The sequence below is a fragment of the Lagopus muta genome, chromosome 2 (assembly GCF_023343835.1).
Source record: "Lagopus muta isolate bLagMut1 chromosome 2, bLagMut1 primary, whole genome shotgun sequence".
Taxonomy (NCBI): Eukaryota; Metazoa; Chordata; class Aves; order Galliformes; family Phasianidae; genus Lagopus; species Lagopus muta.
Window position 1 is genome coordinate 82,102,082 of NC_064434.1, and position 27,411 is coordinate 82,129,492.

The window sequence follows — 27,411 nt, forward strand, 5'->3', positions numbered from 1 at the left end:
AATGAAAGAATTGGAAGGGGAAAGTGATTTCTTGTGGCTATGGAAAGACGAGAAAGAATAACTATAACAAACCTTGAGGTAAAAATCAAACAGCAGCTCTGTAGAAGGCTGCTGAGCACTATTATATTTGCTGCGTAGGAAAAGCTAATTTCAGGAGGTAACTCACAGTAAACTAAAAATAATATACCTGAATTCATGGTTATTTTAATTTTGCTTTCAAGTGACCAAAATTTTTGGCTTTCTTGTTCTTAGATTTTATCTGAGAAAGGTTAATAATAAATCTATTACTGCAAATGTCTGGAGAGATTTGGTAAGTCAAGCAGCAAGAAATAAAAGGAATTTCGTGACCTAATGTTATTGTTTCACATCCAAGAAGGAACAGAACAGAGAAAATATGGGTTATACCAAAACAATATCAGAGGCAAAAACTGTGAAAACAGGAAATCATCTCAAAATTGAGTGCCTTTCATTCCAGTTCTTTGAACCAGGTGAAATAGAAAGCATTTCTAATTCATAAATATCACAGCAACTTTCTTTTGTAGCTGTATGATTTGTGTGCGCTGTTAGACTTCTTAAGGATTATGATACTCAATTCAAGCATCGCAACAGGAATGCACCAATTTTCTTTGCAAATCTGAGTATGTTATTGTTGAAATTATGCCACTTTGATTTAAAAAAAAAAAAAAAAAAGTATATAATACACACAGAAGATAATTTTGCTGCACATTGCCCGAGTTCTAACTTTGAGTGTTTTTTCAGACCTCTGAAACATATTGCTTCCTTACTTACCCACATGCATACCAGACTTCTAAAGATTTACCAAGTTTTTCAGGAAAGTTAGAGCACATACCAACAATGACAACAGCGCTTGCCTAAGTTAGAATACAATGCTTCGATGTGAAAACGCTAGTTAACATGCTAGGAATTTTCATCACTATTAAATCTACTGGCATGAAACCCAGTTATTTTGAAAGCTTTAATTCACTGTGAATTGTAGAAACAAGTTTGCAGTAGTCTATATAAAAACGCTAGTCCAGGTCAACCTCAAACAATCAGTAGAAAAATTGGAGATTTGCAATTTGTTAACTATGATTCAAAGGTGAATTATCACTTGAGTTAAAAGCCAGGAAAACTTTCCATTAGCACTCAGACTCTAGATGAAAAAGAGAAGAGAGAATATCAAGTAAGAAAATAAGTATGCAAGTATGGACTTGAAAAACATATAAATGAATGTAATCTTCAGTCAAGAGCATCTTGCATAACAGACTTCCATTTACTTTTAAAACCTTAAAGTAGCTGTCAATCACACCACATGTATTTGTAAAAGCATTTGAGAGTACAGTTGAAATACCCTGCCATTCATCAACAAGAACACCACTGACCATAAACTGTCACTTCAGTTAGATTAATAATATTGCTAATAAATATGAACAGTTTCTTTCATTCTCAAACCCTTTGGATCTTATCAAATGCATAAAGTTTGTAAATTGCTTCAGACTCTTGAAAATAACTGAGTGAAAACCCATTTGCTGGTGTAAATTATACCACAAAGTCAACCCCAAGTCTTCAGCAACAATGCTAAAAGATTAGAATTAATTGAACCATTCTGCCACCAGTGAGTTAAACTCAAATCTCCAGCAGTTATTTTGTAAGATCACTGGAAAGATATAGGCCTGGCATAGACAACTGTTAAATGTAAGTTTTAATCAAAATACCAAGTTTATTTACAAAACAGTGCTAATCATCGTTTGGAAGGGAATCTGAGCAAACAGAAAGGAAGGAAATCTTTCCGAATGAACTTGAGTTCCCTGTCTTTAATAACTGGAGAACAGGACTGAGGATTACAGAGAGACTTTCTACAGCTCCGACACAGCCATACAAGCCACAAAAGCACTACTGCATGCTTTGGAGAGTTGATTTTCTTTCCTGTGATTGCTAGGATAATCTGAAAATGGAAAGATTCAACACATTACCTGAAATTTTATCTCTCCCATACATTTTGTCACTTATAGGTAAACAGAATGCATCTCCAAAATATTTATGGTATTGAATATATCCAGGAAGCTATTTTTCCTAAGCCACAAAATCTAGCCATTAAGTTGCTATACAATAGATTGGATATCTTGTTAGTAGCCTAACCATACATACAGCATAATTTCCATAGGGAATAAAGTGAACCAAAAAAAGTTGTGGGGTGGCAAAAAACTGATACCTAGATCCAGTATTTATTTACCAATCCCACATGTCAACTCATCATTTGCAGCAAATTGTTTATTATTCAGGTTGGGTTTCTGTTTTTCGTTTTTTGTTTTTTATTTGGTTTTGTTTTTTACTTGCAATGAAAGTTTCCATGACATCAAGAAAAGCTGCACATTTTTAATACATGCTTCTCATCATCCTTCCTGTTTCAAGCAAAGAGAAAATCAGGCAATGATTTGCACAAATAAAGCATTACATACACCCAAAGAGACCGAAGATAAAACAGAAGCTAGAAGTTGTTCTTCGAACAGTTTTTCAAAGAATTCTCTGAGGAGCCAGCATCTTGAAAGACCATAGAGATTTTGTCAAGAACATGACAATGATGAAGTTCAGGCACTATGAGTAAGGACACAGCAGGAGACACTGCTTATGACACTTCAAACCACAACATTCCAACACCTACTTCATAAGGTTAAACGTTGCCTGAATTAATTTGCAGAATTCTAAATTTACAGTAAAGATGGATCAGAAAATGTATTGATAAAATGGCTGGTTATAATGTTATTTGGAATAAATCTATCAATTCTTTATAGCAGGTTATCAATGATCTCTAATAATTTAGCATTGTGCCTCTCTGTTCTTCACAGTTCTCTCTTCCAATATTAAAATTCCAGAGCTATACTACTCTGTTGCAATCCTATAGAGCAGAGTAGAATGCTGTGCTCTGTATAAGCTATTTATATTAAGAGCCAATACAGCTACACTTTGATTTCATAATCTGGGCTCCTGAGTGGGATACAGCCAAAACTTAGGAAAAGAAATTTATTCTTTAATTATTGCAGCCAACTCTAATGGAAAGTGACACAAGGTGGGTAACTGGCATATGTCGTCGAAGCTAGACACCAATCTGGACTCCCAGCATCCCCCCCAAAAAAGGCTATGGAAAATGTATTAAGAACAAGACTGCAGACCATTGATATCAATCATTCCACAATCTTCAAAGACATCCAGAACATCTGTGAAGTCAGAGATTGAAGAATATGAAAAAGACCACGTAAAAATCTTAGGAATGCAAGTTGTGAGAACATAGTAAGCTTTCTACTTAGGGAGAAAATAACATATTCAAGTAGGGGTATATATATGCATTCTGACCTCCATAAATTAAACAACTTGCATCACAACTTTTCCACATCAATAGAAAACCTTCCACTGGCTTCAGTAGGTTTGGGTTTCTTCACCAATAAACTGTAACATATCCTGCTTTACACACATCCTTTTACCATCCCATCTTGCCTCTCTACCTTCTTCAGCCTTTTTTCTCACCTCTGAACACATTTCCCAGTCTATTTCTACCAATCCAAGCTGTCAGAACAGCAGATGCATGGAATGTCCAGGGAATTATTTTATCCTGAATAACATTGGTTTAATATTTCTGACATCTGCAGTGCTGTGTAAAATCTTACTGGCAAGGAAGCATTGCTTCACTGCTTTCTATTCTATCTTCTACAGCAGGTGGTTTGGTGGGACACTGCAGAGCTTGCTGCCTGACTGCATGGGGCACTAAGAATGGACAGACCTAAAAATTTTCCTCAGCTGGAAAGAATGTGAAATTTTAACTCAGAAGTAGCACAAATTGTTATTTATTGATTTGGAACCAGGGCATGGTATTTGATCTGGAAGTGCGCTTATATTCCAGATTCTTTTCAAGCTAAGGGTTTTATTGCAGAAAGAAGTCATAATGTGACTGGGGATAAACTGAAGCAGAAGAGTGTGTTATAAGGCTGAGATAGAACCCAATAGCATATAGTAGGTGAATTGACGGTATTGATGAAGATATGCTTTCTCCAAATGACACTTGGTTAGGGAATTTCTCCTTATCTGGGCTCCTTTTCACCGGGACACGCCACTGTGAAACCAGCATCCCAGAGGAACAGAAATAGAGAAGGAAACAGGCTAGGTTTTGTATGTTTTATGAGCACACTGTCTGGAAAGTTTTACTACAATCAGAGAGACAAAGGCTTACACAGGAGTATAGCTAAAGAAGGAGAAAACCTATTTTCTGAATATGACTTCAGTTTCCAATTAAAGAAATCAATTTTTCCTGTCTGCCTTCTTCATCAAGCATTACTTCTCCTTCTGTTGCCCCTAAAGCAAATCTTTGTTTTTTGTTTCTGTTTTTTAATATAAATAATCAACAATGAATAAATGCCTCAAAACAGGCATATGTAAACCTGCCACAGGAACACTAAAGAGCAACACAGCAGGAACTCTAAAATGTCTTCCTCCAATCTCCTTTCACCTTTTAATGCCTCACTGATAGGTCTGCACATGCGGGCAGATGTTTGCTCTCTAAGCACCGCACTGTTAGAAAAATATAAGAGTTCCTGGGAAGTCTGAGTCTACCATTCCCAGTTTTACAGGAAACAGTGAGGCTTTCAAATGGTAGTGGTGAGGATGAACGTGAGCCTGAAGTCTTGCTGTGACGTACTGAAACAAATCAACCCAACTCTAAAACACAAAACATGGTTTGAGAAACTGTACTTTAGGCTGATATTTGGTGTGGAGAAGTCCAAGAAAAAATTACATTATCCACTTTGAAAAACAAAGTAAAACAAACACTCATTCTCTAGAGATTCTATGGGGCTCTCCAGTTTCCACCAAGCTGCAGGAGCAAATGTGAAGAACAGGAATGATACAGTTTTGTTTCAAAAATTAAGTGGGATTATGGACTGTCTAGACATCACATCTGGCCTTTCTGAAGAGCTCCACTGTACAGTGGAAACGGAAAAATAAGACATACAGCATAAAATGTCTAAAGATACATTAAATGTAAATTAAATTAAAAACATAGCAGTAAGGATATCAGGAGGCATAAGGGATGGTGTTATGGAGATGATGTGAACTTAAATGAAATTAAATATATAACAGAAGGAAAAGTATCATAACATTGTGGAGGAAGAAGCAGCAGAAAAGTATCCTGCAGAAAAGCATGATGTCAACCATTCTGACTTGACTCACTTAACACTTGCCCTGGATACAGAGGTGGAGGAGAATTATTGGACTAAAATGTAAGGCGATAAAAAACTGTTATGATCAAGTACCCATGCTGAGAAGAGGGTGAACTCTACACCATATTTCTGCTCTCAGTCCTGCTGCATTCCATGTAAGAGAGAACATTCTTCCCAGAGAAAATATACTGGCTATCTTTCCTAGTATCAGAGGGTGGCAACACATCAACCACAGTGGCTTTTCCCCATTTCTGATTTCTCTAATGAGCTCTAAAGAAAAAAGAAAAATGACAAAATCATTTTGAACACTTGGTTGGGAAAAGAGAGATATGATTTAACCTCACAAAATGACACTACACATGTAACTACAAACCATAGGAGTGCTGATCACTGGCATTAGAATTCACGTTGCTCTTTTTTCTAAATAGGCACTTACAGGCATTGTGCTAGCAGCTGAAGGATGATCATTAACAGCTCCTGGGACATGATTCACAGAGCCTGTAAGTACATTTTCCTTTTTTGCACTTTTTTTTTTTTTCCCCATCAGCTTACTGATAACCATTTGAATGTTGGAGCCAGCAGACTGAAATTTGTACAGAGGGAATACGGTCTTTGTCCACCTTCTTCACAAACCAGCATAAAGCCTTTCATGCAGCACAAGGGCCCTATAACTGTTCTTATCAATGTAATATTCTACAGTGCCCCCAAAAAGCAATAATCTCCACTTTTTGTCATTCACAAGCTCTCAGTGCTCCTCCTTATCACCTCATGGAATTTTCAGTCATCAACAACTACTGGAAAAAAACAATCTAATAGCATGAATATCTGGTGAAAAGAACCTTAATCAATGAAAAAAGTAACTAAATGTAAGCCCTACTACTGCTTCTCCTGTTTTCCTGCAGAAGGCAGCAAAAAATTCAACCAAAAAAAGCAAGTCTGTCTTGTTAGATATTGTTGCTCTTATTTCCCAGGCCTCTCTTTCTCCAATCAACTCAACAGTTCAGTGGAATTCCGTACTAACTTTTCCGTATTAACTTTGATTATGATGATTGATGATTGATGATGACTTTGATAAATGATTGATATCAATTCCGTATTAACTTCATTACAGTGGTGCCAATTAAGTACTTCTGAAAATACATGTAAGTGTACCATTTCCCTACTGGCAAAATAGATCCTCATTTAGAAGAGATTATTATTAGTAACTTTGCTTCAAGTAAGTGAAAAAAGAATAGGGAAGGTCTATATGCACAAACAGAGCTGAAGTTGAATAGAAAACCTTTCACCCCCAGATCCCATTGGAAATTGCCTCTGAGAATAAAACATCACCTTGCCAGTGGAGCAGAATAAATTTCTGTATCCTCCCCTACTAATTCTCAGAGATTCCTTAGCAATCCTGACTGCAAGAGCATTGCAGTATAACGCTGAGAAATGCCTTAGCTCACTAGGCAGCTGTTGTTTGAATGGACATTTTGATATCTGCTGTCTTTCCTGTTGAATTCTCCTCAAAATTCTTAGGTTCATCAATTTCCAGATGCTCCTAGATCTAACCGAAAGCCTAATAATCAAATGTGAGAAATTCTAAAATTGTTTAAGTCATTTGTCAGTAAACATTTTCACCTGCTTTCTCCTCTATTAATAATCCATCTACTTCTCTTAACTGATATTTTCTGAATATCAGCATGAAAACATTTATGATGCTTTTGGCTACTGAAACAAACTTGGTAGCATGATTTTATCTGAGCTGTCTTCCCTCCTTAAATTTCAGGAGCTGAGCAATCCACATGTATATAGAATCTGAATAGCTTCTTGAACAACTCCATTTCTTATCCTTTTTATTAAAAACTAAGAAAGAAGAAAAATAGACTAAAATATTTTTATAGAAAAATTCAGTAGATTAATGCCTTTTTTTTCCCTTGACTTGATCAAACTGGAAACATTTCAGATGATGAGGTGGACAGAGAAGATGATATCATCAAATTTCACTGTCAGAATTTTTGACAAAGATAACTTTTGGTGAGCCTCTTATAAGCCAATAGCCCAACAGTGTTATTTACCATGTCAGGAAGAATCTTGTAACTAACATTTTGGGACTAGACAGGACTTTCCTCTGAACCATTTAACGTAAAGAGATTTTCATGGCCACAACAGTGAATAATTTGTAAAAAAATTTTTATAAAGAGCACCTGGAGTGATACAACTGCTAATGCAGATTGTGGAACCATAGAATTATTAAGGTTTTATAAGACCACTAAAGATTGTCTAGACCAACTATCAGCCCACCCCCACAATGCCCGCTAACCATGTCCCTCAGTGCTACATCCACACAGATCACAAACACCTCTAGGAACGGTCAGTGCACCTCTCTGGGCAGCCTGTGCCACTCTTCCTCAGTAGTTTTTCCTAATATCCAACCTGCACCTCCCTAGGCACAACTTGAGGCTATTAACTCCCATCCTGTCAACAGTTACCCAGGAGAAGAAGCCTACCTCCAGATTTATAATTGTATTCGAAGATTATTAATCTGAGTTATTGCTTACAGAGCAACATCTAAAAGAATTAGTTAATGTGACATAACAAAGGAGTATGTAGACTGCTGTCATGACTAGGAAGTATCTTATCTTCATAGTATTGAATACAACACTTATTGGCATTTCAATTTCATGATCTAGGCTCTCAGCTATGTATATCTACAAAAATAGCAATTACTGCAGTTCCTTTGATGATTTGAGAAACTTTGGAAATCCATGGCATAATCTAGGAATGATAAGTTTCAAGGTGAGTTAAGGTGGGAACATGTTCTGGGAAGAAAAACTTTCTGTGTTACAAAACAAGTATGTAAAGTTAAAAAGTTAATTAAAAATTAAAATCACCACCTCTCCTATGCTTTCATTCTTCTTCCATACCTGGAAAAAATAAAATCTGAATATTCCCAGATCTCAAAACTCCATGAAAATAAATTACACTTCTATCAAATTCATACTTCATAACTAGTCAGTGTTGAAGGGTCAGCTTCTGACTGACTCAGAGCTGTATCATAGAAGAGAAAAGGAAAATAAACTATAGAGCAAGTGCAGGTGTTATCAAGTGCTCTCACTGAACTATACAGGCTTTGAAAAAGATAATAGATTTTCTTTCAAAACAAGATCACTGCAGAGCAAACTTTGGGATACGGTTCTGCAATGGAAAGAGTTATATGCGCTGTATTCAAAGATCAGCCTCAAGGAACAGAGACCTTTCCAAAGGTCTCAGAGCAATGGTGCATGCAAAGACCTTGTTTGACCAGCTAAGGCTGTTGCCAACTCACCTCTTCTGGTCAGTCTTGCTATAAAAGCCACACCTATGCTATAGTAAATTAAACCATATCAGATGTTCCAACTGGGGAGCCTCTACTGCCTAGTCTGGTAAAGTTGTTAGATTGATGTTTATTACAATTTTTACATGTGCTATTTAATATTCTCTCTTATTTTGGAGAATATGTAAATTTAATATTAATACATTGGTCATGCTATTCCTGCTAGCCTCAGTGAAAGTGAGCAGTCCTGTGGATGTTTCATGTATTAGTCTAGATACAGGTTAAGGATCCTAAAAAAGGGTATTTTTTTCTGTCTTGTCTCAGGCTCAGCAGCTTCACATCCATTTGTACCATATAAGAAAAGTCAAGTCTCTTCCTTCCCTTTTTATTTAAATAAGGAATAGAAAATACACTATCAATACGTAAGGAGCTTTCCTTGCTTTAGGGACGTATAGCAGGATTTTTACCAACCAACTCTCACTCCAACCTTCTACATCTCTCCACATAACTCAGGAAAAATGCCACTTCCTCATATATTCAGAGTATGTCCCTTATTTGCACACAAAATTGGCACCTCCTGGCACTTCTGATATAGTTTGCAGTATAGATTTTTAGGTGACACACCTGTCAGTTTGATTTCTCCAGCTAAGAAATCAGAGGTGATCCTTAGAAACATTTGACCTTTTTGATATATATCTAAATTGAAAACTCAAACTGCTATGAGATTCACATGCTGCTCAACCTAAGCAATTTCTCCTTTGCTAAGCATTTAACCACATGAAGCAGGCTACGGCCCAGCTGGAGAGAGAGCCCACAGAAACAACACATCTCTCCTGTGATTTGAACAACTCTTCTGTGGCTCGGACATGGTGGTCTCATTCCCATTACTGGATATAGGAGTGGAAATCAGCTGAAAAGGCCTTCAGGAGCTGAAGTCAGGATTCATGGTTTATTACCCAGATTGAGGACCACATGACCTCAACAGATCACAGGCATCTCCTCTTTCCATGATTTATGGCTATATTTAGATGCTTGACCCATACCAGAGTGTTTTTCAAACGCGTTCTTCTCAGCTCTTATTGAAATCAATAAAATATCAAAATTACCCAAGAATATAGACACTTTCTATCTCACCTGGAAAGAGTTATCTAGAATCCTACGTTATTGTTAATATACTATACATGTTTATGTCTTTGTGATCAAAGACTGTCTTGTCTTCTGAGCAAAATCAGTAAGGCCTTACTTCCTCACCTCATGATATGACATAGCTGTGTTTATCTACATGTCAGAATCAGTACTCAGGTAGAAGATGCCAGAGGCCATGAAAGACTTGGTCATCAATTTGCTTGCTTTCCTAAGATTCAAGAGTCCATGCACAGCCACGTTTCTCCTGGCACATGCAGTCCCTGCTGTTAAAGCAGCTGTCTGGATCCAGTAAGAGGCTGCTGGAAGTCTCTCTGCAAAGTGAGAAAGCTGTTTTTATGCTGATGCTGGATTAATCTGAGATGAACTACTGAGCACAGTGCAGCAGTGGATAAAGCTTTTACATCTGCAACTGCAGATTAGGCCTGGTAGGATAGTGCAAATGAGGAAAAAGAAATGGACGTGCAACAGAAAAGGTGTACTTAGAGCCCTGTGCCTCCACACAACGCTTGGTCTGCCTGCTGGCTAACCACAGGAGGTGACACTGCAGGTGCTGCCCAGATGAGGGACCTGGCTGGCTGAAGGTATGTTTTGTGTTCATGCACAGTAGTAAAACTAGCAACAATGTGGAGTTTTAAAACTCAAAACATATAGCTCAGAAAAAAACATCCAACAGAACTGTCAGTAAGTGACATCACTCGGACTCTGTAGATGGTGTAATTTTAAATGAGGTACATGTGGAAAGGTACCCTTGCTGCATTGGCTGGACTGACAGATTCCCCACTCAAATGTGAATGGAACTCCACATTTTTGACTGAATGGCTTCTTGGTTACTGAACTGTGCCTGTTGCTAAGTCCTTCTTGCCATTCTTTTTTCTATTTTAGATACTCCCACAACTCAGTTTATTTACCTGTAAGTAATGCAATCCTTCCAAACCCATGCTGGTAAATCCTTCCTATCCTATCTGTAGCTTAAAGAATACCCTGATCCCCCAAGGTCAACATATAGATTTATAGGATTATGACATTCTAGTCTGATGAGCTTTATAAATTGAGTTCCTATAATAAAAAAGATATTCTCTCTTTAGAGGAAGAGTTTCCACCGACTTCACAAATATATAGATATGCATTTACCTATTTCAGCTCAAGGATCCTTCAAGAATTAGCACCTATGTACTTTTGTGTGAAAACACAAACATGCAAAAGCACACACAGAAACCTGTTATAACACAAACATGTGAAGGACCCTTGAAAAAAAGCAGCATCAGGGAGAAAACAAAACAGAAGTGAAAAAGTAACACTCCTTTTTTGATGGCGCTCTGATAACTATCTATGGGAGGGAGTCCATTATTTTGATAACAGTTAGGACTCAACAGCCATGCAGCGTTCTACCTCCTGATGGCATCCCTGTTATCTCATAGGCATAATATCAGGTCTGCACTCACAAACAATTTCCCATGCTTATTTTTCTATTTCTGTAAGTCTTTGAACCTTTGCCCTCCCGCCATTTTTCTTCATCTCTTCCACTATAGCTTCAGAGACACAAAGAAATAAGCAAGATAAACAACTATTACTGGACACTATGTGAACATTTTCATTTTTTACTTCCATCTATTGCAGCTAGAAGAGAAGCAGTAACTGTTTTTTGCAAGTGTGCGAAAGGATGGTGCGTGCATCCCTATATACACAGAATTTGGGGTGGATATCATAACAGAGGGATGGGATATAACTTAGGGTATGTTCACAACTAACATCTGAAAAATGAGACATTAAAAGCTGCTCCCTCAAAAGAAGGTGAAGGTTCCCAACACAGAAGTATATAGGTTCATGCTGAGATCCAAGATTCCTGGTCCACAAGCCAACTTAAGTTTTGCCAACACTTGTCATTCCCCAGAGATCATTATATAGTATGATAAATTGCTCCCCACCAAATCAAAATATTTAAAAAAAAAAAAATGATTATAAATGGCCTGTGAGCACCATGAAGTTTGCTCTGTAAATATTTCTCATTCATCCCCTCATTCCTAATCAAGTAGCAGGAAGAATATTTTTTTTCCTCTTCTCGAAAGGTGTTATCTCTGACAACACTGGTGTCTGGTTTCCCTTCTTGTACATCTATACTCCCTTTGACCTGCCTTAAGAAATAATTGGTGTTGAGTAATGATTTTAAAATACTACTTCTTCAAGAAGATGATGTAAATACCAGCATTCCCTAGGTAGATCCTTCTATCTTTACAGAGAGGTATGAAAGTTTAGAGCTCTAGTTTTTTGGGGGACAGCATGGAGTTTCACATCCATTCATATCAGTCCACCTCAGTGAATACCATTCAGTCCCTATTCTCCTATAACAGAGAGTTACCATGGCCTCAATGCATTTCAGATGAATTTCATTTTTCTTGGCTATTGTTAAAGTACGAGACCAGCTTTGAGGGAAGTACTTTCTGATCTGATGTAATACATCATGTGATTTTTAAAGTAATCTCTTTCATCTTACTGAGTTTCTTCATTTGTCTTTTCCGTCTTTTTCTTAATGAAAGTTTTCCAAAGAATTTCCCATGCAGAATTTAACACCGTGTATTATACTGTCAGTTCTCCTGCATTATTTAATTTGGTGATCCATTTTGAAGGAAAGGTCCATTCCTGAAAGTACAGATCTGTTTTTTTTTTATTATTATTATTATTTTAACTGAGTTTTTATACCCTTTTATTCCCCTCGTAACTTCATCACTATAGGAGCTTTATGATTGATATTAGTTAGAATTGCTTAAAAATATCAAGTTCCTCAATTTTCTGATGAGACTGCAGAAAATTCACCATTCGTGCTAATCGTAAAAGCTGCAAATTAGAGTTGTTACACGGAAATAAAACTAGAGCATAGCAGAGAAGAATCATGTCCAGAGCTTATATACCAGACTACACAAAAACACAGCTGCATTGTACAAAGAGCAATCCATTCACTCCCCTGGGAAAATCTGATTGCAAACAAAACTGTCGCAACAGACCAAAATCTACATCTGAATGACATACATCCCAGAGAAACAAACACTAACAATCATAATCACCATTATTATTACTAGGAAGTGTCTGGCAAATTTGTTGCAAACTGAATTGAACAACTCTATATTAACCCACTCCTTCTGCAAACGGTCCTGACAAAATAATCCCCTTGACAATCCTAATGTGCATAAGACATTGACGGAAGGTACTGAATTATGAGCCTCTGCATGCTGAACCAGCTGTCTGGAAAATGTATCTTGGGGACAGTAACAATTTGAAATGCACACTGAGATTCTTTATCAGAGATTGCCTGCCTGCAGGATCATTCCACACGTCATAAGAGGACATAAAAGTGAAGTACAGGGATATGCAACCAAATGACCAGTAGCTGAACCAGTGAGGGAGCAGCAAATCCTTTAGTCTAACTGCAAGGGTCAGTAGTAAGAAAATGTCAAGATAGCTCCCTGTGGTTTAAGCGCTCTTCTGATCAAGAGTAGTGAAAGGAAATGCTTTTACAGTGGCACAGTAGATTTTTGTTAGAGAATCTTCAAAAGGATTACAGTTAATTTAAAAACAGAGCAGACCTAATAAAGTTGAACCAAGCCTAAATGAGGAATCTAGAGAAACCAAAAGATACAGCATACTACCATACTTGGCATAAAGGACAGTTAGTGGCCAGGCTTAGACCTCAGTCAGGAAGTTGGAGAAGCAAAGGAAATTCTGTTTCCATCTCAACCTTCAAACTAGTGTCTAAAAATAAGAAACCTGAGAAATTGTAGAAGCAACAGCAAGATTGGATGCAGGGTTGGAGCAAAGCTTATGCATATTCTGCACAAAGTTGCACAGGGATTTGGATAAAAAGGCCAAGAGTAAGGTTGAACAGGACAAGGAGACCACCATTAACTAGCACTAGAAAGGTATAATTATGACTGCACTATGAAGAGTAGGCAAGGGTGGAGCACATAGGAGACAGAATCTCCTGGGAGAGAAAATCACAGCTTGAAAGCAGAAAACAAGATTAGGAAGGCAGGCTACATGGACAAATACATCAGTTGGGATTCCCCTCTCTGCTGCTTAGATTCAGATGCCAGCCCTGCTACTTGGAATAACGGGCACAGCCTTTCAGAAACCTGATTGCAGTTGAACTACTCATGGATGGTTTGAAAATAAAGGAAATTACATCCTGATTTTGCAAATTGCTGATTTTGCAAACCATTGGCTACCGTAGTACCATAGCAACACTTTCTGATGCAAATAAAAGCCCAAAGTTTGGATAAATCAGTTCTTAACCCATCTGTAATTTGATGAGATTATAACTAGGAATGTCTCAACTTCAAAACGCGTAGGCACTCTTTTCATGTAAGCACAAAAACCTCAGACTTTAGTCACAAAATATTGAGAATACAAAATGCAAACAAGAATCCTACAAAAGCAGAACAGGCTACTTAATGTTTCCACAAGTTTTCTGCTTCTATTCAAATAGTGAGTGTTGCAGGTACTTGATTTTATTTTATAGCACCACAGTAGAACCTACACCAGCAACTAGAGGAACAAGTAAATAGCATCAAATAAGCAGATCAATAAAATGAGTTTGCATTTAAATTACCATAGAGTTGTAGAGTCCCCTGCCTATGTGCATCTCTACGTTTCCGAGGAATTTCTTGGCAGTAATTTGATTCAGTGAACTCTAACTGCAATGAACACAATGCACAACATGTTTTGGATGCTTTGAATGTTAACTTTTAACATTCAAATTACAGCTGTAAACATATTTCAAGGCAGAAGAGAGCAGGTTCTGTACACAGATTCCTAAACACTAACAACATCATAAACTCTGGTGCAGCACAAAATCTGAGCTCCTGCTGGTGGGCAAAGAAATAAAGCCTTCTCACTGCTATTTTTTCAGTCAGCCCCTTGCAACAAAGTTTGTTTCGTCTTTGAACAAGGTAAAATATCAACATCTGTGCAAGTGGAAACCTGAAGTTGTCTGGATTTATACTTTACAGTTGTGTTCATTAGAAGCAATTTTTAATAAGTTCTTAACAGATGCTTCAGCATCAACTTCTTTAGTAACTTCCTGAAACTCAGTCTTTGAACATTGATCTTAGCTATCATGGTCAAAGGCACTTGTACAGTTGGAAGAATAGTGCGGTTAACATGGTGCTTTACAGGTGTTATAGTTGGAAAGACTGTCACAGTGTTTCTGTACACTTCCCATACAGCACTGTAAAGAAAGCACATAGATGTTCCTCTGTCAGAGGGTAATGGTCTCAGACAGCGCTCATGAAACACTACTTATCACCTAAATGGTGCTTTTAATTCGATCCTTCTCAACAAAAGAAGAAAATCAGGTTCATCAGTGCCTTTTTTTCCCCTGTAATCTCTTTCTTTTGAAAAAGAAAGGGAAATAGGTGACTTCAATTTTCCTTTTCTTGTGAAAATTTTGATTAAAACAAGCACCTGAAGGTTTCATATGAAAAAAAATTACGAAGAACCAATATATTTTTCTCTCCCAATTTTCACCTGTAAGTTCACCTGTAAGCACTACTGTGGCTCTTCAGGCAGCAAAAGTCCTCCCTTGTGAGCCATATTCACCACCTGGCTCCTCTGCTCTTTGAAAACTGTGATGAGCTATGACAAGTCCAGAAGATGAAGGGCTGGTGCTTGGAAGGTGAGTCTTTCAGAGAGTTAAAAGCACAGAGAAGGCTGACAACATGAACCTGAGCAACTCTGAAGAAGTATAGAGGAAAAATGCTGAATTAAAATATTTAGTATTCAGATGCAGCTTTTCAGCTGTGGTATTAGGTGTTTACTTTTTTGAGGTGGAAAAGGTCTTATACTTTACAAGTAGAGAGAAATTCCACTTTCTCTGACAAGATCTTGTAATTACCTTCTGCTTGCTCAGGGAAAACTGAAACAGAGGCAAGGGTAATGCTGTGCCAACTGGCACTTTCTGAGTCAGTGTCAGGGTAGAAAGGGAAGTTGTGAGCCTGACTGCCAGTGAAGAACTGCAATAAAAGCCCTAGTGCAGAGACAGTCTGAATAACATAAGGTGATTTATGGAGGTGTAACTTATTTCTCCTGCTGAACTGGAATAAAATACACTGACATAAGCACTTTTACTTTCACAATAACTATATTCTACATTTGTTTGCCACTTTAATGATATCAGCAAAGTTAAAAAGCAGAACTTCTTAGCATTGAGCAGACTTGATCCACATATGTAAAATACATCTTCAACAGAAAACAGTCATTTGTTTTGCAGAAAACAATAGCAATTTATACAGATAGTCCACTCAATCTTTCTCCTCCATTTTCTCCACTGGCCTCACCAACAGACAATAAGATCAACTAAGGTTGCATCAAATTTTTATTGACAGCACTGAGACAAAATTCTAACATTATCACACTCGCCTAGAATTTATTTGCAGTTTTAAAACAATAATAATGTATGCCTGCTGTTGAAATGTCATTTCAAGTATTTTCCATCTTTCTTTCTTTTCTTAGCTGGACTGTCACTCTAAATTTGAGATTGTTTGGCACCAATTTATACACAAAATAAATTTTCCATGTAGTATGACAGAGTTTTACAATGCTACAAAATGCTGATCTCCTCTACACAAGGAGATTGTCTTCAAAGACGTCTTTATGAGGTACCTATGTTCATGTGGCAGTATCAGGCACGAGTAATGGCTGTCAAAGTCTGAGTGCTGAATGACAGCCAGTGCATGGAGATACAGCCCTGCTGGCAGCATTACGCTTTAGAGGTGACTAATTTAAACTGCACAGTGTCTGCTCTTGTGGAACCTAATGTTCCCATGGTACTACTGCATAAGCATGGTGCCATACCCAGCATCCCCCTTGTCAATAAAATGGCTTTTATACATCCCTAGCTGCATATGAACTGCTCTAGAATACATCAGAAGAGTTGCTCTTTGCACAGTCCCTGTGGAATTGTGCTTTCTCCTACTCTATTTCAAAGCAAAAACATTCTCGGGGAAGCTGACAGATGCACATTAGGGAAAAACCCAGTGTAAGCTGCAAGAAGTTGAGCTATGCTTTCCTTCCCTGTTATTGGGCTCACCAATTAGAAATGGATTGGGGGGATCCTTTCTGCAAGACAAACATACTGTAAAAACCTAATCCCTATGATTTAGCCTATTGAATTCTCTACCTTTTAAGTGGAACACGTATTCCTTTATAACAACTTAAATGTGGTTTAAAAAAAAAAAAAAAAAGACTTAAAAAAGCCCTAACAGTCTAGGCTAAAAACTTCAGCTTCTTCATGTAGGCTAATACATCCTTTTTGCCACTTTGTAGCTCCTGTAGATTACAAACTATCACTTTCAAGCTTCTTCACTTAACAGCATTTGTTGTCCTGGAGTAAGATTTCGCTACTAGATTTCCAGCCCAGAATTGTGCCATATTTATTTGACACAATTACTGCAGCACTAAAAATATGGTCAAATTGGTTAAGAGCAGTACAAATCAGTTGATTTACCTAGCTTAAGTGCCTCCCGATATTTGGCTGGGTAAGTGAGCATGTGGGGAAACAAAACATCTGTTTAAATTGAGGAAGAGCTTGCCAGCTGAATACTGCAGTAAAATCAAATAATCTACATTTCTTATAGCTCCCAGAACCTTCTCCTCTTTTGGTGGGTTGTATTTACTGGCTTCTTTTACATAGTTCTGGTTGGAAAACATTCCACAAAGACTTATTTTACCTGATAAAACTCTTTAACGACAAGCCAAATATCTTTCATCAAGTAATCTAGAATATATTATGTGGGTTATCCACTGCTAACACAGGAATGTAAACTCAGTTTAGGTTTATTCTCCTGTATTCTCTGCAGTAATCAGAGTAATCTTTATTGTAACTTGGACACAGGTTTTCCTCCTTGCTTTTCTTTAGGGTAAATCAAGCATCTACTGCATACTCTCTCACTTCAAGAGAAACTCATCACATAGCAAATGCAAACCACCTTAATAAAACAAATACTTGTGAGTTCTGCAGTCAAAAACTACAGAAACCTTTTCAGCCTGGTTACCACAACACAGAGGTGTGAATCTTGGTCAGGGGCAGGAGAAAGTTCTAGATGGAGTCATAAAACACACTCCTAAATTTTAAGATTACCAAAAGCCATTTTCTCTCCAAAAGCATTCACTCATATGTCTACCCATCAAGGAATCTATAATAAATATCATTACTGTTCCTATTTCTAGCACAGTAATCAATGCCTCACTCCCCTCTATGCCGTGTAAAGGACAACGCTAGCAGTGTATCATCAAACAAACACCATTTTATTCTCACAGCTAAATCCAGGAGTCACAGTGCTATCTCAGTAGACTGCTCTTTAAGTCTGTGCACTGAAGCTTGCTGGAGGCAGAGTCTGGAGAAATACAGCATCACGCTTGTGTACTTAGGAAACGCAGGCAGCGCATAAGCTGATCCAAGTCATCTCAAGCCCAATCAGATTTTTTTAAGAAGGTCTAGGAACAGGATTAATAAGCTGTAATAGGGATGGAAAACCCCAAGGCAGCTGGCCCTCAGTGTATTTAATGCCAGCTCCCACACTCCTCTTTGTGGTGTTGGTGTTTTCAAAGCCCATCACTAGCATCCAGCAGAAAAGACTAGAAGAGGATTTTGCATACATGCCACACAAGGAAGCACTTGTCAGTACTTATCCCATTGCTGTCAAAGGAATTATCTGATGATTCAATTTGGACATTTGAAAAAGGTTTTTTTTTTTCTAAGCTAAGTAGTTTCCTCAGTAGCATGACTGCACCTGTAATGAGACAATCCATGTGATAAAAGCTTTAATCACAGAGGCCAGACATCCGTAGTCAGATTTCAATTAAAAAGTATTATTTATACCTTTTAATTTCTTGCCTCCAGCCACATACAGTAAAGACTACTTTATCACTGATGTAATAAAAGAAGGTGCTCAAGAAAAAGGATATGGATGAGAACAAGCTAGTTATTAACTAGTTGGTGGGATTATTCATTTCATAACATATCGCAATAGTCTCCATTAAATTAAGGTCTCTCTTCCAACTTTATCCAGTCCATTCCCCTTCATTGTTCATCCCCTTCATAACTGACAACTTATTAACACCTCATTTGCAAACACCAACAACCACATGGTGTTAGGACTCCAGGCTGCCCACGGAACCTGGCACCACCGGGGTGGTGGTTGTTATTTGTGTGAAATTGTCATACAGGTATTGCAGCAAGAGACAAGGGCTCAGGGATAATAGGAACCACCTATGATTCCCTCCTCCTGACAAACTGAGTGGGCCACCAGAGATTTTGCTAAAAGAGGGGTTAGGCAAGTGATTGCAGTTACATTAATCCTTAGAGTCCAGATTTAGGTATACTGTAGGTTCATTTTCAGTGCCCCGCTAGAGAATCAGATTCTAACATCATCGGACTTCAAAATTCAGTTAATTTCTGCTCAAAGCTGATAATATAGCACTGGGATTACAAAAATCTGCACCACTTACTAAGGAATTTTATTTCAGGAAGTGTGAAATTTGAGGGTCTGAATGCCAGCCTGAGCCACATAAAAAGAAGAAATTCAAAATATCTCACAAAAGGGCTGTATTGTTTACCTCCCTTTTTTTTTTTTTTTTTTTTTTTTTGAGGGGAGGGGGGAAATGGGGTGGAGAAAATATCCTGAACAGAAGGAACAAAAATACTATTGTTGTGCTAAACACCATAAAGGTTAGTGGGCTTTTGTTTGTTTGTTTTTTAAGTGACAATGAGATATTGACATAATCTCCTACTTAGGAGGGCTGGCAGAAGAGTAAATAGCCTCATGTTTACTCATAACAGTGAAATACAAATAGAATCCAGAAAGAGTTTTGTCTTTGGATGAAAGCATAAGGCAGCATAGGGGTCACAGACTGGCAAGATAACATTGAAAATGAAAAGAAGCAAATTATAGCGAGGCAGGAAAAGCCTACTTATTTTTAGATCAATCTGAGCTGGAATAACTAAACTAAGTATGTAAATTTGTCCAAAATAGTGCATTTTAAAAGGATGAAATAAAAACTAACAATAAATCTGAAACCCATAGTTTGGGAAATATCAGCTAAGACACTTTTCTCAAGCTTGTTCTTTCTTGATATATAACACCATGGGTAATCATGGGTATGCTTGGGTCAAGAGGATATCAGGAGAAACTCAGCAAGCTGAACAGAGTTCCTGGTACATCCATAATTTTTCCAGCTAGACTTACATATCTGTAGTAGCAAATATTCCCATGCTTTCTAACTCAGAACACTAAGGAAGATATAGGTTTGCATGTGTAAGAACAATTACAAGTCTTAAGGCCTTCTGCAATGAGTTGTACGAAAGCATATATCTTCCAAAACTGTGATCAAATTGATTTTGGAAAAAAGTACAAAGCCAGCACTCTTCCATCCTCAGAAGTGGTTATTTGACATTACAAGACTCCGTCAAATGTACCATGATTTCAAATTCAGAAGGATAGTTGATGTGGAAATATTGTCCCTGTTTTGAATTTTACAAGGAAAAGCTCCAATCTAGTTCCATGGGATATTTGGCTTTCAAATAAGACCAATGTTTTATTTACACTGAGGCTCCTACTGGAAAGTAATTATTGTGAAGAATCTTTGGGATCAGTCTTGTACTCTCAGTATTTGATATTCTGTTTGAAAGGCCTGTCCCCAGGAGTTGCAATATATAGCTTGTTATATACCAAGAAAAGTGCATATTCCGAAATTCTTGAGCAAGGAGACTGCAGAATAACCCCCTAAAGATTTATTATTGCCTTTTGTCTTTCTTACAAAGCAGGATTCATTATCCTTGAAGAAACATGGCACTTGAATCCACTTTCTCTACCCCATACCAACTCTTTTAATATTGATAAAATTGCTTCTTTCACACTTAAAGAGTGAAATGATCCTTGACCTGGAACCAGGTTTATGCATCCCAGGAAATAGGATTGTGAACCACATTGTAAACATATTATGAAATATGTAATTCAAGCATACTCTCACGTCAGAGCAAAAGAACACACGCTCCTGTCTAATAGTTTTCTCAACAAGCACACACTGAAATTTCAGGTTCCAGTTTCTTCCTGCTTAACATTGCCAGTGCAAATTACTGCAAAGGGCCTGTGCTGAATCAACATCAGGTCATCTTAAACTCTGCAGATTCATGAAATAAGATGGAAAAATGTGGACAATTAAATCCTGATTCTGTCTGTAAAGATATTAATAAGTGATTGACTATTAATCTCAGTGTATCCGTATTATGCATTTTTTCCATTCATGCAATGACATGTAAAGTTATTCAATTGAATATTTAATTGGTATGCTTTCCTTCCACAGCCCACCACACAAATAGCGAAAAATCCCATAACCTTTCGAAACCTCAGAAGTACAACTTAAAGAATTCATGTTCACCTGCATTTTAATAGAAGTAGCGCTACCTCACATTTAATTGTCCATTTCTTAGCAGATGTTGTGAAAAATTAATTTTTCATTAAGAAATAATTTAATTTTAGAACATTCATTTTATTTTAGTGTTCAGCAATCAAATGCTCTATTCTCTTTGCTTAGCTGAAACCTCATGAAATTAGCAACAATATTGTTCTTTAACATTTAATACAATACACATTTATTTTGACTTAAAAAGAAATAACACAAACCATTTCTTTCATTTCCTTTGCATAATTTTTTCCCCAAAGAAGGAAACTAAATCTCTTAGATTTAACATAAAGGGTATCTTTTAAGATCAAAGAGCAATAGGGCAATATCAATTTGTGTAGAGAGTCTGGGGCTTTGAACTACCTCGTGGGAAAAAAACATCAGTGGAGAAGTCCCTTGCTAGGAATGTTTAGATGTTGTGCTGAGGGACACACGTTAGTGAGAACTGTTAGTGATAGGTAGATGGTTGGACTCAATCTTATAAGTCTTTTCCAACCTTGGTGATTCTATGATTCAATGCATTTTCTGAGGCATCTCTTCACAACTCTACTCCTGGAAACAATAGCCACCTCTTGGGAAAGCAGCACTGGCATTATTCATGACATAACTACAGTGCAACTACAGGCTGCTTTAGTCCACTACATAAATACACAAATGCTGCTGATTCCCCTTACTTTTCATGCTGCTCACCCTATATACAGTCGCAACTTTTGCTGCCAGTATGTCTCTGGTTTTCATAATTCCACCACTTTCTTCCCAAGCTACTGAATGGAAATTTTTACACAGGATTTGGAACACTTAATATCTAAGAAAAGGTATCATTTTTATTTTTTGACAAAGAATGCTCCCTTTCATTAGGATCAACTTACAAGTCTCATGAAAACATGAAAAAATACTGTATGATCATATACACTTCAAAATACACACAAAAACTAAAAAAAATAATCCAAAAAACAAAGAACCTCAATGTTCTAGAATCCTCCTTGATGCAACATGTCATACTCATTCATTTCAAATATAAGACTGCCCTGCAATAGGCTTGCTATTAGTCATAGGTCTTGAAAACTGAAGACAACAGGTGCTTCTTCAAATGCAATTTCCTAGACATCAGAGATTCTCCAAACTGTATATCTACCAACAGCGTAATTTAGTGAACCAGTTACTAGCAAATAAATACCGTGCATCTTTCCAGAACCAAAGCCAAAACAGATATTTTCAAAGAAGATTTGATTTTCTTAAATTAACTTCCACACGGACTTCGCAATCACAAACAAGTGTTATTTCGAAAAGAACAGGTAGCAGAGCAGTATTCTTGGCTGGCATATGCATACCTGACAACTGCAGTATTAAATAGAAAAAAGAACAGGATAAACTGTGTTGCTTGTTTTGCTTTTTCTCAAGCATCTGACTACAAAAGGATCAGAATGAACATCTGTCTGTTAAGGAAATGGGAAGATATAACATGGGCCAGACTGACTGACTGTAGAGCTATACACTGTTGCAGGCATAGAAAACAGTGTTACTTTTGTTTTGAGAAGAAAATCTAGATACCAATACGTTTGCAAAACATTAAGGTTTTTTACTTCTTAGTTTAGAAGGACGGCCAGTGCTATTCCTTTATGAATGCACTTCACAAGATCCGTGCCGATTTTTACTCACATTTAACTGGCAAAATCTTTTTTTTTTTTTTTGGCTCTGCCTTTAATAGATGTAGAATGAAGTATCTCAGACATCTGACTGGGAAAGGAAATCACCTCAAGCTTCCTTCAGGTCATCTACTGTTTGTTTCTGAAAGCACATCTTTTATTAGGATAACAGCAGGAGTAGTAGACATGATAGTAAAGAAGCTAGAACAGTGAGCTTCTGCTGACTCGTCCATACAAGACAGCAGTTTCCCTGAACTGGCTTTTCCTATCTGGGATAGATCAGGCAAGTGTTTGCCTAAGAGCAGCAATGATCTAAGCAGATGTCTCTCTCTGCTTTTGGTTTTTGGGAACACACTAGTTCATAGAAAGTTATTATTGACCTCTTCATTTCAGATTCTTTTGTTTTTACTCTAAGATGGCTTCCAAGAGAAGGAAGAATGCAATATACAGAAGCATTTCCCACTAGATTTCCTGTTGTCTTTTCGACCAACGAGAGCCAGCTGTCATGTTAGTTTCCTTCATATTTACAAGCTATACTAGAAGCAAGAAGGGCTAAAAGCCATTCTTACTTTTGATTTTTCTGTTAAATTCACCCCTCTGATTAACTTCTGTTAATTAAGTTTCTGATTTTTCTATGTCTAAATCATGTGAGAAGCTGAAGAAGACTAACAACTCTTCTCATTCTTTTTGCGTGTACACATGCCCTGCTCTCTCACACCTTTCCATCATCTTGTTATCATCCGTATTTCTCCTTATTCAGAAATGATCTCATTATCAACCATACCAGCCTGACTAAGGGAACACTTGAGGTAAGGGACACTGTATACACCATATGGTACTTGTCTCATTGGAGCAATTTTCAAATGTACCGTACAGACTGTACAGTCATCTTTATAGAGTTGAATCAGAACACCACGTTTCTTTTTATTTAAACAGTAAATGCAACTGGTGCCTAGAAGAAACTGCTTCCTTGGCTTCAGAAAATAAAAACATTCCTGAAATTATTATGAGGTGAGATGAAAACAGAATTAAAAGGAAAATAAGAGGCAAAGTGGCAGATACTACCAGGAACAATTTCCAATAAAATTTGTACTGAGCACCCTAGTAAGGGTGGGAGAAGGAGCAGGGGGACACAGATGAATGGGAGGAATGTAATCACGTTTTCTATTTCCCCCTCCCCCCCCTAATTTTGCCTTGTTGATTCATTTAGACACTTCTTTGAGCAAAAGCTGGATAGAGTTGTTTGGATCCATAAAGGCAGGACAGTCAGCTATATCTGAATATCAGAAGGAAAAGTTTGTGGATGTATGGATCTCTTGAAAACAGCTGTGAGAGAACAGTTCCATACAAACAGACTTCATGGCTGACTTATCTACATGCATTCAAGTGAATGACTGAGAAAAGGAGAGAAACAGTTGTATGCTACTCCTGGGATGCTTATACATCTCCTTAAAACTTAATTTTTTTTTTTTTTTTTTTTTTTTTTTTTTTTTTTTTTTAAGTAAAATAAAAATCCAAAAGTTATGCCAGGCTTAAATTTGAAAGATTTTCTTCCCAGGTACTGATCTGCCCTGACCACCAGGGCTCATCTCCATCAACAGCAACCCTAACTACTACAAAGCCGGCAAAATTATTCCTTTCTGTGAAAATAGAGAAAATTATGCCTCTCATAGACTGATCAAATCACCAGGCCATTATCAGGTATTCCAACATGCATGCCAGGAGACTTCTGCTAGTAAGATACCACTACACATCTTCAAGAAATATGCAGCATAGAGAGGTTAAATCTTAGCTCACAGACATAAAAGATGGTGGGGGATCATCTTTCTGACAAGTAAGATGAAATTTTCATAACAAGGGAAGGTGGATATCATGGAGTACTTCATGCTCAGACTGAGGGGTACAGGTAAGTTTAACTTTATAATCACATTGAAAAAGGAAGCATGATGAAATAGCTAGAAGATGATATAACAGAAGAATTTGTAGACTAACAGAACACAGTAGCAGCTCCTGCAACTGCATTTCTGCAGTGTAAGTAAAACATGCATTGGAAATGCTAGGAGAATGGGGTGAAGACAGCAGGTGAGATTGCAGCTCTGGGTTAAGCTATATTTAGGCACAGCTAGCACAGACAAAAACAAAAAGAAGCACTGGGAAGACCTCAGCGGAGAGGACAGAAGTTACTGTCAGAGCTCTTTGTAGAACTCTTCCATTCATATTTAGCACCTCTGTTTTTTTTAGCCATCACATAGTCATATACTCTGGAGCTTCTCAATTAGAGAAACAAAACTCAAGAAAATCCTTCTCAATCTAAACATTAAGCCTGCTAACCTTCCCTGATGACTGGAGAGATAATTCACATGGGGGCCTTCTAAAGCAACCTCTCCCAGTAGGCAGCTACAAAAGGGCTTTTTGAAGCTGATCTGAAAGGCTACATGGAGTTTGGAGAAAGCTGTTTCTCTATTTTTTTCTTATTGTTATGAATCAAATTCTGTTCCTACCACAGACAAGAGCAAATCAATTTAATTTATTTGAAGATAGTTAAGACTTCCATAAACACACTTTAACCCTTGAAGCTCCCTGGAACCTACGCCAATGCATTGGCCGCCCCAAGTAAAAATAAACAAATGTTTTCTGGTAGTCAGAAACTCTGATGTTTCAGTTTGTGACCTAACCCTGGGCACCACTGAAAAGAACTTGGCATTGCCGTACAGGAAGCCAGGAGTGAATACACTCACTTTACTATAAAGTTTACTATACTTTACTGTGCTTAGACAGCATCTTCACTCCGTGCTCTTCTGTTTTCAAGTTTTCTCAAAGCCAAGTGGATTCTAACAGTTTATTCCCAGTACAATACAAGTATAGCATGCTCATGAGTTTTCATTTTTCGTGCAAGGAAACACAGTTATAAATATGTCCTATTCACAACTATAAAAACTATAGCATTGGTTGTGGGCAACTGACTTGAACTCAGGAAAGAAATCAGACCTCAAGGTAAACTTATTATAGTCTATTCACAAACCCTCTGGAAAAATAATTCCAATAGTATTTGTGGCCACCTCTACATTAGATGGAGTCTCTGTGTATATACACACACAACTGGAAGTGAGGCATGCTATTATGCTCCCAGAACTCAGGTCTCTAATTCACTCTTTTTCTTGTAAGCAATGGAAAAAATAAAAAATGTTCCACCAACATCAATCATGGAAACTTACAAAAAAAAAAAAAAGTAGATGATTACATAAGTAAAAATCAGGCACTAGAATTCCTGCCAAAGTAAAACTCTAACGAGGCCCAATTAATGTTAAGCTTGCTTCAGAAAACATCTAAGGACAGCCATTAGTTCTCTGACCCTCAATCTCAGCTGTCTGGAGGAGTGCCAACCTACCAGGTGTAGTGCACAGTATAGACACCTGCTCATTTGAGATTTAACACAGCCCACTCATTTAGCTAATAATGGCAATCACTCACTGTACAGTTCATTTCAGATATGTTTGTAGCATTTGAAAGTGAAAGACAATTTGCACTGAGACCACATAGGAGAAAGATGCCTTCTGACAGGCACCTTAGAAACAGCAACAGCAGAGCTACTAGTCAGAAGCACGTCAGGATGCAACATGAACATATCCACAAAAAAGGAAAACCACAACTGCTTTGAAAGCTGCACTGTGCACAGGATGGGCATTTGTGAAGTATGTGCAAAACCTTTGTCTCCTCCACATAATGTGAGCTCCTTCTGCGCTGCCAGAATCTTCTACGAGTGGATGCAGGGAAGCATTTGCTCCATTGCATCCATAACTCCCAGAAACAGCACAGCTATGCAAGTAGGGTAGAGTAATCCAAAAGCACAGTGACAGATGAAGTGACTTCAGGGCTTCTGAGGAATGCAGAGAGAGTATCACTTTCTTTGGGAAGGAAAACTTAGGCCTATAACATGGAAACATAGATCCAGCTACAGAAGTAAACAAGATAACGGACAGAAATAAAGGAGAGCTCTTGAAGGTCAAAGGATGGTTGCTGTGCATCCACAACAGCAGCTACTACCTCTTTTCCTGATTGCTCAGGTTCAGCTTCCCAGATTCCTAACCTCTAGCAAAATATCATGGAGAACCAAAACCTACTTTTCCGGTTCCTAGTTATTAGCTTCCCTGGCAAGTACCTGCCTGTGTCTAAAGCCAGCCTCAAGACTTCTGATTGCCAACACAGCAACACACAGCTCAAAATATAGCACGTCAGTGCTATACAGTGACATAAACAGGCACCATGTTTCTGAGCAAAGAAATTATGTCTAAGGGTTGCTCTCAGTTTTTTGCATAAGCAAATAAAGCAACAAAAACAACCAACAATCTCGTAGCTGAGGAAGCGGCTGTGACAAATAGGAGGGAGAGGAGGCTGGCATTTGACCAATTCTAGAACCTCACACAACTTGGACCCAGGAGGATGCTAGGTGTAAGGTGCTCCAGTTTTGCTGGGATGCTGGCTGTAGAAACCAGCGACTTCACAGACAGCAGAAAGCAATGCTATGTTTCAGTTGAGCCTTAAAAATAAAAAGACCATCTCCAGCTGCAATGTTATTGTTTGTAAGCATACTTCCACTGACAGGCAGTCCATACTGAACCATGTCAAAATATTCACTAGCAACATACTCAGCCGGAACTCATACAAC

The 27,411-nt window shown here is 37.7% G+C and overlaps 1 protein-coding gene across 14 annotated transcripts in view; it reads right to left on the reverse strand.

The window, feature by feature from the left end:
* LRFN2 (leucine rich repeat and fibronectin type III domain containing 2) overlaps nucleotides 1-27,411 on the reverse strand; it is a 231,247-nt gene that overhangs the window by 98,144 nt on the left and 105,692 nt on the right. Inside the window, exon 4 of one of the 14 annotated variants that reach the window (XR_007375084.1) lies at nucleotides 17,920-18,428. The exons of the other annotated variants lie outside the window; for them this stretch is intronic. The gene's annotated coding sequence lies outside the window, so the exon portion shown is untranslated. Of the gene's footprint in view, nucleotides 1-17,919; nucleotides 18,429-27,411 lie in introns of those variants that run through there. 14 annotated transcript variants of the gene reach the window in all.